The sequence below is a fragment of the Zosterops lateralis genome, assembly GCF_965231275.1.
Source record: "Zosterops lateralis genome assembly, chromosome: 4".
Lineage (NCBI taxonomy): Eukaryota > Metazoa > Chordata > Aves > Passeriformes > Zosteropidae > Zosterops > Zosterops lateralis.
In genome coordinates this window covers 5,265,244-5,284,925 of record NC_139765.1, presented here as the reverse complement: position 1 = coordinate 5,284,925, position 19,682 = coordinate 5,265,244, and positions in this window count along the sequence as shown.

Genomic DNA, 19,682 nt, shown 5'->3' with positions numbered 1-19,682 from the left:
GCCTTTAATTTTAGAAGTAGCCAAAGAGTCCTTGCAGTCTGATCTACTGGATATTCCTCTGTTGTCCCCATGTTGCTCCTAACTTACCATGTGGGCTTGGAGAGATCCTTCCAGCATCTCTAAAAGTGACATGTGAGTAGGAATGTTCATCTTGTGGCAACACAAGGTTCATCTGGTTTGTTGTATTTGAAAGAGTTCCTGAGCATGTGAAGTACATTTGTCTTTAGTGCTGTAACTGCTTCCTTGGCTATTCAGACTGCTTCAGCAAGTGCTAATTACTTCAACCTCTGCTAATTACCTGTATTTCCAACTAAAGGCTATTTCCAGCCTGTACCTTCCCTTCCTTCTTTCTTTTTTTCTATTTGGTCACCCAGCAGTCTGTAGTCCATCTAAGTTTCCTGATCCTGGTGTTCCCAAGTCTGTATCTGAATTCCAGACTGCTGCTTTCCTGCTCTGTCTGGGTTATCCAGTGCTTTATATATCCACTATTTATCTTCTTTGCCTCATGGGCCAATTCCTCTTGATACTGACCAGCCAAAACTGACTGTGGTAGAGGATGATCCTGAGTTGAAAGAAAGAGCAACTGCCCCCAAAGTCCTGAGGGAGGAGTAAACAGAAAACTCTGGGAACTCGGTCTCTCCTCATAAAATGCAGAAACATTTAAGAAGATTGCTCACATCAAGGCTAAGAGTGAGCATAAAAGTTTCTTCCTTTCTGGGAATGGTTTGTGGTTTTCAATGTGAAATAAGAGAGTTGTGTGGGGCTTAAGTTTGATCTCTCTAGCTGCTTTCCATGGGTTTCCCTTTCTGCCCTCTCGGCTGACCTCTCTTGAGTTAATATCTGTGTTTTACATTCTTTGAGGATTTTGCCTTTCTACATCAGTTTTGCTGAAATCACATGGCAGCAGTTTGTTGGTCTTTTCTGTCTTGCTCTCCTTTTCACACTCATCTGTGTCTGTCACAAAGTGGTTTGTAATTCAAGTGTAACCTTTTCATGTAGCCAGTTTTGGGCTCTGGGGAGAGAAACCTAAAAGACAAAGCTACAGATGTTCAGTTTCCTTTAACCCTCACTTCAGTGAGACATGGTGCTGCAGGCACTCAGTTTGTGGGAGTTATTCTGTGTCCATGACAGGACAGAGAACGGAGGACAGGGAGTGTAACAACATCATTTAGCACATCACACACTCAAAGCCCCCCACATACAGAAATTTCACCCTGGGAGGTGAAATTCACTCTGTAAATGGTGTTAAACCAGAGAAATCCTTGCAACAGCTGTTGGCAAGACCAGCAAATAAATAGGTGTTGATCAAGAGCCCTCCTCAGAGGGCAGAAGCTGTCAGAGAGTTTGGTTATATTGATTTTTGCACTTAGAGCACTGACCAAAGGGTGGCTCCCCAGCCCCACAGTAAGGCTTAGGAACCACAGCTGATGCTCTCATACAGAAAATTCAAACCCCTTTACTGCCATTCTCGGACTGTGATTTCCATCTAACCAGCTCTGAGCCTGGTTTAGTGCAACCTCTGGGTTGACTTTTTTTTTTTTTTTTTTTTTTTTTCTGAGAAGGAGAGTGGAGTTTGGAAAAGGAGTCTGGATTTTGTAAACTGATAGGGATCATGCAGTCACAGATTTAAAATTACTCTCACAATCATACATGCTCTATGGATTTTTTTTTAAAGCAGTGACATTACCAGTAAACACATGCTGTTATGTCCTGTGAATATCATTATTTTCTAAAGATTCAGTTTCTTTGTTGCAATTAGAAGAGTAAAACAGGAATCACTGCAATTGCTGTACTTTTCTAGTGGAAGGCTGATTATACAGGATCCATTTTTAGAGAACCCAGTTATATGATGCGCTGCACATCTTCAACCTATAAATGCTTCAGGAGGAGAGACAGACATTCAGCACCTGAGAAAAGATGTTTTTGTTGGTACTTAAACCATTATTTAAGATTGAGCAGTGAACACAAACTCTGAATCATCCTTCCCTCACTCTGTTTTTTCAGTTGAAATTTATGATCATTTGCTCAGGTGATTTTCCACTCTTGAGTGTTTTCCAGCTGTATTAAAGGGTGTGTCTTGTGATAAGAACACCTTTTATAAATAATTTTCAGCATCTTCAAAATTACTTACTCTATAAACTTTCTGGTTTCCTGTTATTAGTCATGCTTTGAAAAATGATTTTGTAGAATTTTGAGTAATTTTCTGTATTTAGTATTGACAATATCAGGGGTTTCAAGTGTAAGGGCAGAGAAATATCTGTAGCTCTTCAAGGACACAATTGACTTCAGCTGTGCAAGGTCTGAAATGTAAAAAAGTGTCTACTTAATTTCCTTTGAAGCTTAGTCTAATTTACAGTTAACTAATTTAATTATGTGAATTTACTAATTCCAAGTTTTACACCATTCACTGAAGTTAAAACACTTGCAAATGAGCAGTTTTGGGAGGTGATTGTACAAGGGCTCTGTGTTCATCTTTTGGTATTGTTATTACAATTTACTTTTTCTACTGGGGTGTTATAATTGTGTGGTATCTCATTCAATGCCTTTTTATTTGGTTGTAAGAGAAGTTTTTCCCTCTTACAGGTGGGGCCTTGATTAATTATGAAGACCAGAGCTGTGTCATTTGAGAATGTGTATTTTGAAGCTGTAAATTTTTGATTGATGATAGCTGCAGTGAAGCCCATAAAAACAAGATTTTGGGTGATGGGGGTGGAGGTAAAGCTAAGAAAGAGATGCTTAGGGACAGCCACTCTCCAAACTTCCAGGCATAAGCGACTTTCAATTGCAGAATCAGGCAGAAATAGATTTAAAACAACTCCTTTTTTCCCTCTTTCCATCTCTCCTGCTGCAACTCAAACCCCTTCAGTCACAGTAATTTGTGGCAAGACATCTGTGTACCTGGAAGAGAATGTTGGTGGTGAGGTAGGAATGTGCTGCTCGTGCAGGTGATCCCTTATCAGAGCTGCTGCTTGGCAGGGCAAGAAACCTTCCTGCAGCTTTCCTGGAGGACACTGATGGTTCTTTAATGTGTGTGTGTGATGGTCAGTGAGGCAGGGAGAGGAGTCACAGAAGTACTATTGTGTACCTGATAAAAAGTGCACAATAGCCTTGTAGAAAAACTTCTCTTTTTTTTTTTTTTTTTTTTTTTTTTTTTTTTTTTTTTTTTTTTAGTAGAGCCTGATCCCAAGCCTTTTGATGTTAATAAAAAGAGCCAGTTTGGAATTAGGCACATGATTGAGTGGATTAGATAATTCTCAAAGAATCCAAAGGGATGTTAACTGTACAACTGGCTGATGAAAGAAGAGGCATGGGCTTGGAGAGCCTTGGGACAGTTTGATCTCTGATATGCCCCATCTGTGGGTTTTGAATTTCACTGTGAAGTTGTCCATTGTGTTAACACAAGTTTATCAAGCATACTGGCTCTGAAAAAAATCAAGAGAATGATGTTTTCCTAGGAATATCTGGGGAGAAGGTGAACATCTCTACAATTGTGCTGGTGGGGATTACTGAGAAAACATTGCTCTCATCCTTCTGATTCTGACCAGCAAAGCACTTCAGTGTTTCCTTGTACCAAGGAACGTGTTGTGAGGTGAGGTTGAAATGTTTTACTTTAAATCCTGGTGCTGTGCCATTTTTATTTGTTTGTTTTCTTGCACAATAGGATCTTAAAAAAAAAAAAATCTTGTATTCAGGCATTGGATCCTTCTCTCACAGGCTGTGAAAATGCCACAGCCAACAAAATGATCTGAGTATGGTCATGTGGGACTGACAGGCATCATCCCTGTTTTACTGTCAATATGTACAAGTACAGAAGATTTATTTGTACGAGGATTAGAACTTTGGCTGATATTCCATGCAAGGTGAAACAGCTCCAGGAACTTTTTGAGAACTAAACACCTCAGGGTGGTTTCCCTCTATAGGGAAGATAAGGGTGTGTCCCACATGGGGATTTGAAATCCTTGAGGAAGAGGATAGACTTATGCCTAAATCTCCTGTGCCTTGGCAAATCTCCCAGTAAACATACTCCCTTCTTTCTTCAGTTTGTATGGGTAACTAGTTTTTGTTATTTGCTTAAGCCAAAAAAAAAAAAAAAAAAAAAACACCCCAAAACTATAAACCCCCAAACCAAAAGAAACAAAAAAACCCCGCAAACCAAAACCAACCAACCAACCAATTGTGAGGCTTTACCTGGGATAATTAAATAGTCTTTTTTTTCAAAAAATAAAATATTTACCCCAAGGTATCTACACATCAAACATCTGTACAACACACCAAAATCAGGGTGTTCAAGCTTGCTTTTCCTATATATTAACTCCCTTGCTTTATCTTTTAATCTGTATCAGCTACTGAATTATTGAAATGAACATTGTTCCTGCTGTGTCCTCTGAATATTGATAAACCAGCTAATGAGACAGGAGTATCTGACTGTCCATCAGCCTGCAATAATTGTACCTGTGTGTGGGGAATTGGACAAGGCTCTTCTGGCTGGGTGTTTTCACTGGGAGGTTGGTCACAGTGGGCTGAGCCAGCTGCTCAGGACTGGCAGTGAAGGAGAAGTGAGAATTGGTCACTGTGGCCATAATGCCCAGAGAACATCCCCTTTCCGAGCAGCATCATTTAATAGGAACTCTGAAATTGTTTCCTTCTGAATTTCTGTTGGTCCATCCGCCCTCCAACACCCTCAAATCAGAGAGATTTTCTCCTGCCAGCTGCGTTGCATAAAAAGTTCCACTCTCTCCGTGGCCCCTGAGGTCCAAAGAAAACACACAGGAACATAAACCTGCTCACCCCTCCTGAGCCCAGCACTCAGCTGCCTCCTCACCCCTCCAGTGATCAATAAAAGTCAGAAAGGAAAAAAACAACAGCAAATACTTGCGCCCCACTTGGTACCAGAGACCCCCAAGTCACTGGCAGCAGGAAAAATCACTTTTTTTGGCAGGCTTTACTTGGGAACAGTCGTCCTTGGCTCCAGGCCCCTCAGTCAGTCGCCATAAATAGCTGGAAATTCAACCTGTCAAGCTGTTCCCTGCCAGTCTAACACCTACTTCCTTCAGGTGCCACAGGGTGGGACATATTAGGAACTCAGCAGCCCATTAATTCTTTCTTGGTTTCTGTGGGAGGTCTTCACAGAAGTTCAGGGTTTTCTTCAGAGGCAGAAAATTTGGGATTTGAATTCCAGCCTCTGTAGCAAGCATGGATCATATATATTAATCCTAAAATCTGTCAGTCTTTTTGCCAGTCTCTCAAATGTACTTGTGCTTTAAATGTGAATGACGGCAATGGTCAGGAAAATGTTGTGGTGCAATGAAAAAGTGAATTGAGGTGCAGAGTACCCTGTAATTTTAGTGTTCACAGATAAGTACAGCAATGGCAACATAGGAGAAAGAGGCAAAGATTTTTTTTTTTATCATGGTCTGTAATGCCTTAAACATGGGGCCATTAAATTTCAGGCTCTCCAGAATGGACTCTAATTCAAAAGTTCAATGGTTAAGTGCTTTCTGAAGTGTTTCTAATTAGGCATGTAGAAGATCTAGTCAATCACTCTGAGCTGTTTCTGTAAATTTTACTAAGCAGCTTTCTGTATCTTCCTCTCTTGAAAGCTTTGCAACTTGTGAAAGCGCTGTTTGCTCAATGGAACAGATTAAATTGGGTTGGCCTCCCTGGAGCCATGTTATCTGGACAGAAATAGTGCCTCACTTCCAGTGTGGAAGTGCAGCTCTTCCAGTTCAAATCTCTACAGTTTTTGTGCAATGCATTCCAGATAAGAAATTGCAAATACATTTTATTTGTCCTGTCCATTGAGAGCTGTTGAGCAGTGATCAGCAAACAGGAACCGTGTGACGCAGGAGAAAATGCAGTGGGGTTTATTTAAAGCATGAAAGTGTAGCAACAGAGAAAGTGCCTGTTCAAAGGAAGAGAGGCAGAGAAACAAAAGTACTTGGAAATAAACGGTCTATATCTGTACAACAAGGTGATAACCTGGGTATATCTGTACAACAAGGTGATAACCTGGGTTTGGATGCACAGCACTTTTGTGCAGGTGCCTGCCCACCAATTTTGTACTTCCTTTAAGCAGAGTTTGTTCTGTACAGTGCTTAGAGACATCTTCTCATTTTTCACCCATTCATTTCCTCTCCCATCTCCTGTGCTTCCCATGACTGGGAAGTCCCTTGCATGTTGTAGATAATTTTGGGAGGAGGGAGCAGCCGTGCACATCTCTCTGTCCCTTGTTCTCTGACAGCAGTAGCTGTTAAGGAACATTTAGGACCCAAAGTTCTTTACTGCATTGTTCACATAAAACTGCCTTTCTGTTAGAAGTAATGATCTATCAATTTGTGGCTCAAATCTGCAGAACAAATCCTGGTTTTGATCTCATGTTGTGATGCTGATGGAATCCCAACAACTGTGAAAATTATTTAGTTGATCGTTTCCTACAAAGACCTGGGAAAATATTGCATAGCACTTTTTTGGTGATCTCAGAAAAAAAACCACTTCCCAGGCTTTGCCAGCACAGATCTCCATGGTTTGCAGGTGATCTCTATGAAGAAGGAAGCAGTGGGGAATACTCAGAGCAGAAGTCTTAGGCTGAATCCTATTGATTTGCTCCAGAGAGTGGATTTTTACAGCAGTAAGAGGTGGCTGGGTAAGGGAGGGAAAGATGTGTAGCCCTTCCTAGAACCCTGCCAGCATTTCATAGTGAACTTGTTCCAGATGGTTTAATCAGTTTAATCTGTTCTGGGTCAGGTGGGCTGTGTTGCATTCAGAGTTTTTTGGTATGAAGAAATGTTCCTCAGCAGGCTCAGATCAGAGTGAACCTGCTTTGGTGGAACTTCACAGCCCAGTGAAATTAGGAGCAAGAACTCCCTTTTCTGCGTGTCTTTGAACCAGAACAACACAGAACCTGGTGCCTGCTTGGCCATGGCACCAGGGCACCTTTTGTGCCAGTCTGTGACACCTTCAGCTGCCCCTCTGGTGAGAACCTGCAAGGACCTTGTGGTTCCACTGCTTTTGGTCTGGGTGTGTGTGTAAAAGAGCCTGTGCACACCTTCCTCCAGGTCCCTGCTCCAAAGATCTTCCTGTCACTATTACCTCTGTGAAGCTTTTCCTTCAGCTTTAAGGGAAGCATTACCTAAAAGAAATTCATTTCCAGATGGTCCCTCTCACTCAAGATGATTTTGAGTGCCCAATTAAAAATTTTACACTTCCAGCACATAAAACCCACAGAGTTAAAATAATCTTATCATTTGAAACATAAAAACTTATTCATTCTCAAGTTTTATGTGGATCTATACCCTAGGAAGGATGGATTTAATGACATCTTAATGATCTACATGCTCTGTCCTAAACTTACAATCCCAAATATAATTTTAACACAAACTCCCATTTGCCACATGCTATAAAAGTGTCACACTTTGCATTGTTCAAGAACATTTCCAAAAGTAAACTCATATCCCTAGGATAAACCCAATGCACTTATTCCACAGCTATAATTCACTGCTTTTGTGAAGTATACCATGCATTCTATAAATATTTAGCATATAATATAGTTCCTTTAGTAAATATTTAAGTAGCTATCAAACCTATTCCAGCACAGATGCAGACTTCCCCACGATGGAGGGAAGAGAATGTTGCTAAGGGTTGCTGTACCAAATGCTATACCAAGTGCACAGCCTGCTTTTGCAACAGCAGTGCATCTGTTATCTAGAATAAATATATGATTTTGACTCTGAAAGGATTGTTTGCATGAAGTAAAAAGCTTCCATGAGTGGAGGGTTATTCTAATTGTATCTTTTTGCAGCCCTTGATCATAATGGAAATCTTTTTTTTTAGGCTTTTCAGTAGCAGTGATGATTCCCTGTTTGAGGATAGAGAGCTGACTAGAACACTCCAGTGGGATTGAAAGGGGTATGATCTCCCAAATCCATGTTCCCAGAATCCTGGCATTTTTGGCATTTCTGTTAGCCATGTTGTGAGTGTGTCCTGCTTTAACTGGATGTCTCTTTTCCCTGTCCTATGCCTCCATTTAACCTTCTATGTGTAAATCTAAAACTCTTCCTCCACTCAGGATTCACATATTGCATGAAACATGTTTATTGCTGCATTATACAACCTTCAAAAGAAATCCAGAGAAGGTCAGCTCTTGTTAGCTGTGGAAGATGGGAGATTGACTCTGCTTTCCCCTCTAGTCAAAATATCCCAGAGCCTTGAGATCCCTTACAAAAATATGATGGCTTTGCCTGCAGTTTTATCATGATGTCATTTTGGGCTTGCAATAACAGCGCTCCACTAAGACACAATAATAACACACACACACACACATGGTCACACTGTTTAACTTTCAGTTTATTCTGCTTTTTTGCCTCCAGCACTGCTCCTGTCTGATGCTGTGTGATTTGAAAGCCTTCCCAAGAGGCCGGGAGCAAAGCTGTGGGCTCTGGCACCTCTGACGTGCTCTGTTCCCTCGCTGGCAGAGCCTCTTTAATGTGAAGCTAATCACTTTCTTTTGAACTGTTTATGGCAACAAATTGGATGTGAAATAATAAACACTGGCAGCTCTTTTCAATATTAAAGGTGTCCCAGAGCTGGCATGAGGTCCTATCAGTTTCTTGAAGACAGACTTTTTTCTGTGTAGCCTTTTAAAGCATTTTGTGTGTCAGTGGACACATTGAGAAATTCTCTGGCATCTTCCAGAACTCCCAGGTTCTTTTATGCATTAAAGACTATGAGGAGATTCGCTTTATTTTTTTTCAAATTTAGAAAAAATTAACAAACAAACAAACAAACAAAACACCACTTTGACTAATTATTTGATGTCTAGTTAACTGGGGCAACACAGGAAAAGCTACTTCATTTTCTTGCTTCAAATTTAGAAGTGATTATTTCTCTCTATTTCCTTCCCTGGTAGTTACAGGTATTTACTCTTCACCTACCCCCACACAAGCCCACTCTGATACAGTATGAGAGCAATATCATTGCTTAATGAATATGCATAAAACAAAGTTGGTCCTATTATCTTAAAATAAAAATTTGGACTTTTAAACAGCTCAAAATTTTTTGCCTACCCTAGAAAGCTCTGTGGTGCTTAAACAGCTGAAGAATGTGGTTGATTCCAGGTTATATCTTCCTTTTGCCTCCTAACTCACATTTTCACAGTTTCCTCTTGAAAATGATAATTAAAATAAGTTGTAGTGAAGCTGTGATGTTGTTTGGCACAATTGTACTTTTGGTGTGCAAGCAAACATTTTAAAGCATGCAGATACTGTCTCACATGGAGTTTGAAGGTTATGTTAACTTTGGGTATGTGCCCCAAATTCTGATCTCCTCCTCACTGCTTGGGAGATTTTTCTTTTCCTCACTATCATTTTTAACACATTTCAGGTCATTCCCAAATCCAGGTAACACAAGAGCATTTTTGAGAGCTGCACAAACATCCTGCAATGACGGGTTTAAGATTTTAACCTTGAGGTACGAAGTGCTTGAGTGAGATTCTGTTCAGATATGGATGGAAGGATAAGACTTCATTTTCATGGAAGCACAGGCTCCTCTCCTTTTTGCTGCTCCTGTGTCACTGGGACTAGTGACACACACACAAGGAGGTTGATGAGGAGGAGATGAAAACAATGAAGAACAGTGAATACAAAAGTGAAGGGTGTCCCCAGCCAGCCAGTGCTGACTGACAGGGTGTTCCGTTCCAGCTGTGCCATGGATTTGCAATGATTTGCTGCTGACCAAACCACAGCAGCACTGAGACATGACTCATGCCCTGAGTGGCTCTTTTGGGAGCCCTGTAGCTTTCACAATTACTCTGGCTGTCCCATGTAGCAAGAGGGGTGATGTATGGAAAGAGGAGAGGCAGAATGATCAGTTCCTGGATTTCTGAGGATTTGTAGTGATAACTAGGGCTGTGAGGAGTGAGGTGGCTTGTGCTAAGTGATCCTGCCACAGAGAGGGAGAGCAGGAGGGTGCAAAAGGAGCTTCATGGGCTGAGATTATTCTTTCTGTGCTGTGGGAAGCAATAGCTGTAAATATGGGTTTGCCCTAACAATTGCATGGCTGCTTCCAAATCATCCCCGAGCACAGCCTGTGGTCCGGCAGGGGTCAAGATGTTGGTGGCAATCCTGGGCTGTGGCCCCTAGCAGCCTCTGTTGTCACTCAGAAAACTCTTATGTAGCCAGGCTATAAACCCAGCCAGAGAATCTAAATAGTGACTGCCAAAAACAAGCATCATATGAGGGGGCTGCTGATTGGAAAGGTGTGAGTAGTTTTGTCTGAGGTTGGAGCTCTCCGAGATAAACTCTGGCAGCAAAACTGGTTTGAAGATTTCCCTGTGTCTCTTTTTCCACTTCTATACCCATTCTGTGGTGTCCTGACCCCTCAATTGTGTGTCATTCATGAAGCAGATGGAGTGCAGGTTTTCTTAATGCTCTGCTGGTAACACAACCCCCCCCCAAAATGAAGTAAAAATAGGTGGCATTTGTTCATGGCTCCCCATTCAGTACCTAACAGGACCCTACAACAAAACTGGAAAGGAACTTTTTGTAAGGACAGCAGTGATGGGAGAAAGAAGAGTTCCTTTAAACTGAAAGAGATTTAGAAGTTTAGATTAGATATTGGGAGGAAATTCTTTATTGTGAGGGTGGGGAGGCCCTGGCACAGGTTGCCCGGAGAAGCTGTGGCTGCTCCATCCATGGAAGTGTCCCAGGCCAGATTGGATGGGGCTTGAAGGAGCCTGGGATAGTGGAAGATGCCCCTGCTCATGGCAGGGGGTGGGAACTGGGTGATCTGTAATGGTCCCTTCCAACCCCAGCCATTCTGTGATTCTGTGATGCCCATTGGAGATTTTTGCCCTATCTTGCATCTGCTCCTGCCCCATGTCTCAGGATCCCTCCAGTCTCCTGGCCAACCTTCTGCTGGCAAACCCTTCCTGTTTCTCACCCCAGGCAGCAGAAGCAGGACGTGTTCCTGCTGTCTGGTACTGAGGGCTGCCATCCAGACTCCCAAACTGCAGCATGGGCTGCAGCCCCAGCAGAAACAGTGTGAGGGATGAGCAGGGATGAGTTGTGAGTCAGATATTGAGAGTACCATGGACTCACCCAGGTAAAAAAAAAAATCACTATTTCCACAATGAGTGTCCTGCTTTGTCCCACTGGCTTGAGTGGGGCAGCTCCTGTGGGCTGCACTGGGGCAGGTGAGGGTCCTGCTCCTTGTGCCACCCACTGCTCAATTCAATTGCCTGCTTCACAGCATCCTGTTTTTCTCCCTGCAGCTTTCCACCTCCAGTTTTATGCTTTCTCTGAAGGCAGGACCGCAGTCTGCCCCACACATGTCCAGGTTTATTCCTGGTTGCAGTCGGTCTCACCAAGTAGGAAAGTATGAATTTGCAACCTTGTGGTTATTTTTATATAAGAATGTCTTAATACATGGTGGATGTTTGAGTCTAGCTTTCGATGTTTTTCAAACGGTGTCTGTATTTTGATTTTTAATTTGCCTCTGAGCAAGACTGTCTACAAACACTGGCCAAATCTGCCTATCTTGGACCTGGAAGGGGTCCCTGGAGAAAGTATTTCAAGTCATTTATTCAGCACTGGCTGCTTTTACGTTTGGCTTCAAGTCTGACAACTTTCCACCAGACCTGCAGCATAGTAAAGCACATCCTCTCTGTGACAGCAGGAGAGCCAAGGAACTAGCAGGTTGCAGGAGTGAATGCTATAAAACAGATGCCATTAGTGGGCTTCACCAAGGGTGGGAAGCTGAGTACAGTAGCCCTATTACAGCCTCCAAGGTGGGCCACGAGATTGCTGTCTTATGAGCAAGCTGTGCCTGCAGAATTTGGCTCGGCATCGCATCCTGAAAATTCCAGTGCCGAGAAGCACTTTTTTTTGCCCTGTGAGTAAACTGTAAGCTAGATTTGAAAGGAAAGTTTTTTTGATTAAAATCAGCATTTCAGAGCCCTTCTGCTGGCAGCTGCCTTGGTGTTAAGGATGGACACCGTTGGAGGCTCCTGTGGTAAAGAGGCCCCCACGTCTGAGTGTTTAAAACCGGGTTCCATCCAGTTGTGATGGTGGTTTTTTTAACAGCCAGAGGAAAAAAAAAAAAAAATATTGCTGTGCGTTTACACACATAGGGACAGATTCTGCTCCCCTTAAAACCCATGGCAGAGTTCCCGTTGATTTCCATGGGTGCCTGCCTCAAAATGTTTGAACAGTAAATATATTCTTCTGGGTGGGAAACCAGGATAGAAATCCCTCTCACAGCCTGCTCCCAGCACTGCAAATGTCAGGGTTTTTCAGTGCTGGGCTCAGAAACTCTACCTCTAATTTAAAAATCCTTTTAAACTTTAACAACCAGATGTGGCCATACTTCACAGCTGTCAATCAGAATCAACAGCCAGCATTATGTTAGTCTATATTTCTTCTATTCCCCATGTAGGTAGAATTATTTCACTGATATGAATATCAAATGTATCGGAGTAATTGAGAAATGTAGTGTCAGGTATAAGCATTTGCTCTCTGAGTGCTTTTAATAATAAATGTTTTTAATAATGAAGCTTGAATTCCATTGGCACTAGATGAGCTGATGTACTGTGGATTTTTAGTGCTATTGCTTATGCTATCTCTGCATTTCCCAAAGAGTGTGCATGGCTTTGAGGATGTATTTTTTTTAACTTTCTTTCCATCTCTATCCTTATTGAAAGTTTTAGAAGTTCAAAGTGATTGGAGATTTTTAGGGATACAGCATACAAAATTTATAAAAACCACTTATATAAAAAACTCCCTATCTTCTTCCCAGAAATCTGATATAAAAGGCTTTCTTCAACATCTCTGAAAGCTCATTTAATCCAGAGCATTCCCTCATAAACAGCTGGCTTTGTTTTAAACCTGTAAGCCATATATAGATTTCTGTTTCCAATAGTTTTCAGAGTCGACTCAAATTATGCAGAGCCAAAACTTCGGGCAAATTGCTGTCAAATTGTATCAACATTTGCATCAATAACACTTGGTATCAGTGGATTCAGGATCTACATCCAGGGTTTGGAAATGTGGTTTAATGGGCTGTTCACTGTCCTGGCCACTGAAGGCTGAGGGACCACAACTGCATGAGGGAGAACCTGCACATCCTAAAATTCTGGGTCTGAATAAGCTGTAGATTCCATCTGTGTTCTGAAACAGGCAGGAAGAGACCACAGCAACTGTCCAGAAAAGGAGGAGGAATAGATGAGCAACAGTTCTTGACTATCACAGTAATTGAGGAAAACAAAAACAAAAAACAAAAAAACAAAACAAAACAAAACAAAAACAAAAACAAAAACAAAAAACCAAAAAAAAAAAAACAAAAACAAAAACAAAAACAAAAAAAAAAGCAACAAAAAAAGGAAAATATAGAGAAAACTAAAGAAGACATTAAAAGAGGTTTTAAAAGCAGAGAAATAAAAGGAAAATATAAAAAGCAAGTAACCAGCTCAGCTGACATACCTATGCTTTTAAGACCATTCAGGTATCTTAAGCCACACACAGCTGGTGGTAAATGGCACCACCCTGGAATAGTAAACCTTGGAAATAGTTTTAAAAATACCCCTCACTCCTTTTTCTTTTGTGCTAATGGAATATTATAAAAAAAATTAATACCTATGCAGGCATTCTTCAGTAGTCTATGACTATTGCTTCGAGAGTAAAAACCCCTCATCATCAGTTTCAATGCAATTATTTCATTTTTACAGTGAAATGGTGATGTAAAGAACTCACTTACTTTGCAGTGCATAAGCAATGACCTGCTAAAATATGCACTTGGTGTCAGAGGTGGCTCTTTTCACAATCCCACTGTGAGTGCAGCATCCTCAAATGTTTCTCCATCATTTGCAGAGTCAAATTCAGATTTTCTTCCATCAGTAACTGCATGCAGTCAGTAAAAATAACAAGATAACCTAGAAGCAAGAAAAGCTCACATTTATTCCCTTACTTTGGCACAAATTACTCACTAGTCAGAATTTTTGAATCTCTTCACCTTTCTGAGGCAAATAAATTGAGTGCCATGCGTCTTAATATGTATGGGGCTTTCATATAGGATGTTAAAAACTGCATTGTGTAGATAATAGATCCATTGATGAGGGAACAGGCTGGGAATTGGCTGAGCTGGGTTCTCTCTCTGGGTGGATGTGTGGGGTTAAGGAAATCACTGAGCTGGGAGCCCCCATTTGTGACAGTCCCTCTCCCAGGAAACACTTGAGGCTGAAGAGGTGAAATCACCACTCAGGGAGGATGCCCATGACTGGGAGACCTCTCGTATCCCTGTACATGGAAAGGCAGGACCTTCAGGGGTTATTTGGTTGCTCATTTTTACCTCCAACCCTCCTTTCCTCTGCTGTGCATATCTGGGGATGTTGAACATTTGCTGTTTTTCAGTGATGCCTCATCAGTGTGCTGGACCAGTGTCCCAGTGTCCTTTTAACTCTGGGTGGTGGCAGCTTGGTGTGAAAACCCTTGAAGTTGCAATCAGAATACCAGGTATGGAGCAGTCTGTAGCTGTTTTGTTACTGATTGGCAATTTGATTGATAAAAAAATAAAGTTTGTGTTAAGCTACACAAGTACAGGGGGCTTGGGTTTGTTGTGATACTGAAAATGTGACCCTGTTTTAAGTCTGCTTGAAATGTTTTACCTTTAACTTCTTCTTCTAAAGCCCTGCTTAAAAAAAAAAAAAAAAAAAAAAAAAAAAAAAAAAAAGTGAAAAATACAATTTTGAAATATTTCAGCATTCAGCATTCCTACATTTTAATCTTTCTTAGTCAAAAGTGATTGCGAAATCCAGCAGAACTTCATGAATGGTTTCAGCTTCCCAGGACCACATAGTTCTGTGCATGAACCACTTGCCAAACAAGCAAAGAAATCAATTACTCGGTTCTATTTATAAACAAAAACTTTAAGGATTCATGCTTGTCTCACTAAAGCTGATTTTGCAGACCTGTCTCTTACGGAATAAATTGGATTAATTTTTTCAGTCTTGCAGTGTGTCTGTCCAAAATAACAGCCCAGGGAATGGTGGATCTTTCTCATAGTTTGGTGTTTGTTTTCAGCTGTGGAAGTGGCACGTTGTGCTGTTTGTTGTCTGTGTTGACAGGGACATTTTCCACACTTCTGGATGGTCTTTCCTGAGTGAGAAGGCTTCAGATTTGGGTAACAGAGGTGGAGGCTTTTCTTCCCTGTGTTGCTTTCTCAAACATTTCGCTTCCCTGGCTGTGCCCACAAAATGGCCACTCTGCTGCAAAGTCCCCAGGGAACACTAAAAGAAACTCTCCTAGGTAAAGGCAATTGGATTAATACTATGGATTAGAATATATTTGTGTTTGACTGATTTTCCAATATCTTCATTAACACTGTTGTTGATAACATGGCTTTTAATAGCTTTTATAACCACAAGTGCAGCAAGGAATGAAGCAAATAGGTCATTAATCCCTTAAAAGTACAATTTAATGCAATGCTTCATGACAGGAAGTTAACAGGATAATAAAACCTTTACTGTTTTAAGCCACACTTAATATTTTTATGGCACAGTTGGCTTGACAAAATACTCTTTGTGAGTCATCACTTCAAAGCAAGGTCCTGGGGACCAATTAAAGTCATGTCTGCAAACCCCCATGCATAACTGCATGTAAGCGTGAGGTATTTCAAAATATCTCTTTCAAGTAATAGGAGTTGTACCAAGAAGAAGTAGAAGGGACCTTTTTCTTCAAACCTTTTAATTCAATAGACCCATGTGTGGAGACGCCCCTGGGGAATGAGAAATCGATTTTCATTCTTTGCACGGGTCCTACAATAATTTGCACTGTCAAAATAGTCTGTGGAATTTGTATCCCAAAAATTATGTCCTTGACAGACAAACAATAACAAGATAGATTGTCCTTTATTTCAAGCTTTTTGTTTGGAAAGAGACCAAAAATGCCCCTACTATGGCTGATTAGAAAGGAAAACAACATAAAAGTAATTGCCTTGCATACAGTTTGGAATTCCTGGGCCAGTGGAACTGAATGAATTAAGGACAAAGAGAGGATCCTAGAATTTTCTCTTCTAGTTCAGTCCATGCCAATGACTTTCTGTTTGAGCAGGCAAGGTTTAACCTCCCACTGGTTGATTCCCACTTGGAATGAACTGGAAATGAGTGTTGTTCTGGTGTTGCTGATACTGTCACCTGCCTGTGGATGGATGTTCCCATCTGAACGGCAAAGTGAGCATTTTTGTGTGAACTTTGCAGATTTCCGGAAACTCTTTCTAAGGAATATGATGGCCTTCATACTGGAGAAAGTGACATCCACATTTTTTGTTGCTGTTGTTTAAGGATCATCTGGAATCTCTTTAATTACTCTGCAAGTAATGAGCCTACAATGATAATTTGTTGATGGAGGAATGGGAAAGTAAATCTATTATTTCCATGTAAGTAGAGAATAAACATTAGATGAGCTGTGTTTTCTGACAGAGACCATGTGTTCTGCTTGTGAAAAAACCACTCCCTGCTGCAGTTGGATTTAATGTTTTCATTGTACTCATTCTGCAAGAGATAATTCATGCCTCAACAAGCTTACAATAAAATATTGATTGTTATTATAACAAATATTGCTGGCAGACAGAAATGGGGGGGTCACCAGGCAGAAAGTGATGTAATGAATCAGAAGTGAGAACTAGATCTGTGTTTCCTGGGTTGTAGCTTGCAGCTGTGTTTGCAGGACTGCAATATCTCAAGTCCTGTGGTTTCTTTTAAGAAAATGCTGCACTTCCAGAAAAAATCCCCCAAGCAACAAAATACTGAATTGTTTCAAGATCCATCCACTTCTCCCCATCAGATAATAATTTCTCAGGCACTGACATCTCTTCCTTTTTCTTTCAGAATTTCCTTGGATTTTGATTGTGCAATTTGTTTGTGGGCTGGACTGGTGAATCACGACTGAACTTACTGCTGTAACAGATCATCACATTGTTGTGTTAGGATCCTGACAAGTTCAGAAGAAGTGTCCTGTGGAGAAGGAATAGAGGTGCAAAGAAAAGGTACTGGCACGAGTGGTGTAAATTTGGGATGTAGATGCACATGACAGGGTTCACATGAGAATATTCAGATTTCTGTTTTCTGTCTGGGAAGCATTTTTGCAAGAGTGTTTCTGTGAACAACCAGTGGCTTGTTTCATCACCTTCTCCTCCTCACATTTCCTAATTATCTGTCACTTCCATCTCTTTTCCTGCATCTCCATTTAGTGCCCTAGGAACATCCTGGGAGCTTGAGAGTAGACAGCTTTGGTAAATGTTTAGCAGTGGCTTGTGCAGATTTCTGAATCCAGGGAGCTTCAAACCGTGGGAAAGTTTCAAGTCCCATCTTAGGACTAACTTCCAAGTATTGTTAAGTGGCTGAGGTTAGAAATAGTGGGGAAAAGAGTAAATAGAAGCAGAGCAGCAAGTCAAACCTCTACACCCTTTCTTTTCCCCCTCTCCCCAGCCTCATGCCCTGTGAGCCAGCTCATTTCTCCCCCTGCAGCCCCCCTGCAAGCGAGCAAGTGGATCTATAAAAACTAATAGAAATGAGAGAGAGAGAGGAAAAAAAAAACCACCCAAAAAACAACCAACCCAACCAAACTCTTGATCTTCAGGCTCCCAGGCTTTGACCGAGAGCCAAGTGCTGCAGACAGCAGCCCTTTCATAGCAGGGGAGCCCAGGCTGGGTCTGCGGAGCGAGCTGGGCTCATGTCAACACAACTGATAACACCCTTGTGCCTGCTGCCTCCCAGCCCCCAGCCAGCACAGCCCTGGCAGGCTCTCAGCCCCAATTAACACTCTGCCACAGCTTTATTTACTGCACAATTAACGGGTAAACATGACTTAATCATAACTTAAACATTCGGCATTTATGAGAAAATTTCAGAGTCCTTTCAGGAGCTCTTTTGACCTCGAGCCTGCAGGCAGACCTCTTGTAATGGGATTAACTGCCTGTTCCACCAAGGGACGTCAGGGCTCTCTGTGACACCAGAACTTTCCATCCCTGAACCAATTAAAACCAACATCAACTTAATAGACAGTCTTGTGTGTGGGTCCCATCCTGGTGTCAGGGTTTGTCTGGGCTAAATCAGCATCTGAGCCCTGAGAATCCCCAAATATCAGGATATCTCTCTGTAGCCCTAGTTCCATGCCTGAAGTGTTTTAGTTTTCTAAAATTCTTTCCCCAGAGAATTTTCTGTAAATAGGAAAAGTGTTTTTGTAACTGTAACTCTGTTATTCATTCCTTTCCCTAGGAGGGACTTCTTCTTGATGTCCCTCTGGTCTGACCAATGTGATTGAAGAGTTTTGCCTTGGTGTCACCAATCAAATTGGTCTGTGTGAAATGGTATAAAAGGGAGACACATCCTAAAAATAAAGGAGTCATTTTCAGCCTTCTGAATCTCAGTCTGTGTCATCGTAGTGTAAAACAATCACCTCTCTCCTTCTTGGATCTAAGTCACTCTGTTGTGGCCCACAGGGACCCCTCAGCTTTGGCTGCAGCACAGCAGCTTGATCCTGGTCCTGCAGACACCTAGAAATGTGCTAAACTTCACATTTTGTGTGCACTTGTTAACTTTAACAAACTAACCACTCACACAGTTCAGTGTCCATGCTGGCTTGCTCAGTTTTAGTCTCAAAGGACAGTAGGAAGCACACCAAGGTAAACTGACTTCTGCAGATTTCTTTTTGCTCAAGAGAACTGGTGCTTCTGTACTCAGTTTATGGCTTGCCTCACATCCAAACAGATGTAATCCCTTCAGAGAGATGGGATATTACACCAAGGGTGGGGACTCTCTGTGGAACCACCACAGTACAAGGGGATTGTGTTATAGCATAGAATCACAGAATCATAGAATCATTTAGGTTGGAGAAGACCTTTAACATCATCCACCCACTAAACCATGTTCAGTGCTAAACCATGCCCCTAGGTCACAAATTTGGTGTTTTGAAATCTTCCAGGGAGAGTGATTCTACCACTTCACTGGGGAGCCTGTTCACAATATTTGATTGCCTGTTGAGTGAAAAAACGTTTCCCAAGATCCGAACTAAACTTCCCCTGGCACAAGTGGAGGCTGTTCCCTCTCATCCTGTCCCTTGTTCCCTTGGGAGCAGAGCCTGACATCCCCTGGCTGTCCTCTCCTGTCAGAGAGTTGTGCAGAGCAAGAAGGTTCCCCCTGAGCCCCTCCAGCTCCCTCAGCTGCTCTGCATCACATTTATGCTCCATTCCCTTCCCCAGATCCATTCCATTCTCTGGACACATTCCAGTCCCTCAATGTCCATCCTGTAGTGACATACCCAGAGCTGGACCACGGGATCTGAGGTATAACACCAGCAACAGCCCCAACTCCAGGATGGATCACCCCTGCGCTTGGAGTTTGGCACCCATTCCTCCTCTGCAGAATAAAGTGATTTGCACATCACCAGCTGTACAGGAATTTTGATAACACCCCAGCACAGCCATCTCACTGGGACATGTGTCCCTAGAAAGGATGGGAGAGGGAAAAGGCATTCCCCTGCCAAGAGCAGAGTGACTTCTTGTAGCTAAGCGTCGCTTACTGAAATGAATTGATTTTCAATATTGTGCAGATTAACCCAAGGCAATTGTCCACTCTGAAAAAGTGTCCTGTCACAATAGGACATGAAATAAATATGTTTGACTCCAGTCAGGAGGCA